We start from the raw sequence: 1,614 nt of genomic DNA, 5'->3' as shown, positions 1-1,614 counted from the left end.
GAGATAAAGATTTGTGTCCGCTAAATGGAGCCTGCATGACCGAGGCCATTAGTTATGAAGCCACCGTAGATTCTACGACCGCTAAGAACACAGTTTCATCCAAGAGATATGTTAGTCTCATGGAGGGAAATTTCAAAATTAGGTTCAATAATCACACCTTAAGCTTCAGACATTGGGATAAGCGGAAAACGACCAAATTATCCAGGTGTCAGTTATAAGATTTACTGGAAGATATTGGCCAAGTGCAAACCTTAAACCAACGGCAGTGGTAAGTGCGGTCTTTGTGATATGGAAAGATGGCTCATCTGGAAAAGCCCCTAAGACCCGAGCTACATGTCTAAATCCAAGAACTAAACTTTTTGGATCATGTCCACATATGACAAAATACTTGTTACGGTTTTGGCACCCCACCCCAAGATCACGGATAGAACCTGCTTTTTTTATTGTTCTCATACAAGCCTTCCATATGTCTTAACATTTGCTATTGTTTAATATATATTTTTTATACTTTTTCATTTTTCCCTTTTTTAATTGTGTGATTGTATACGTGTGTGAGTATATGTATATGTATGCATACATTAAATGTGTGTGTGTGTGTGCATGTGTATATATGTCTACGCGTGTATGTATATCTGTGGTTGCGTGTTAATAGGAGAATGTATATGTATGTATGTGTATATCTGTATACATAGTACATATATGTATATTCATATATACGGCGAGTGTGAATACATGCCTGCACGAGTATGTTTATATGTGTGTTTATGTATATGTGTGAATATATTTTATATGGATAAATGTCTAATATATTTGTAAGAATACATCTATGTGTATATGAAAATGAAGTTGCACACATATATACGTATGTGTATATATATATATATATATGTGCGTGTAGAGATGTGTATATGAGCACGCAAATGCATGTATATGTTTTGTGTGTGTATGGGCATATATATATATATATATATATATATATATGCATGATTGTGTGAGACTTTATGAACGCAGGTTTTATATGCATTGCGAGAATATGATTGCATGTATTTTTTATAATTTTTATTTTTTATAATTTTTTCTGTCTATTAGAGTAACTCCCCTTTTATTCAACGGTATTTTCATAGCGTCTATTGTCAAAATAGCCGACGAAAATGCATCGTAGCTCTATTATTAGAACTTACTAATTGTCCTATATTGTACATTTATAAATTCTTCTATTTACCTAATATCGAGGTTTTATTCTTCTGTCGTCATTTTATTATTTATACACACACACACACACACACACACACACATATATATATATAAACCTACGTGGTTGACATAGATATTTATTTCGACGAAGATTGAAATATTGATGAACAATATTAATCGATTTTTGAGCTGTATTAATTTCTCATCAGATGTATCCACATCACTCCACCAAACCATGGAAAATAGGAGCCGATTTGTTTATAAAGACAACAAATCTAGTAGATTCGGGGAACTGGAGTTACTAATTTGCATACACTTTATTTAATATCAGTGGCTTGTCAACGGAGATCTTGTTCCACACAGGATCAATATATGATACAATATATGTAAACCTACGTTGTAGACATATATATATATACA

Source organism: Octopus bimaculoides, chromosome 3 (genome assembly GCF_001194135.2).
Source record: "Octopus bimaculoides isolate UCB-OBI-ISO-001 chromosome 3, ASM119413v2, whole genome shotgun sequence".
NCBI classification, from domain to species: domain Eukaryota; kingdom Metazoa; phylum Mollusca; class Cephalopoda; order Octopoda; family Octopodidae; genus Octopus; species Octopus bimaculoides.
Note: the sequence above shows the minus strand (reverse complement) of the source record.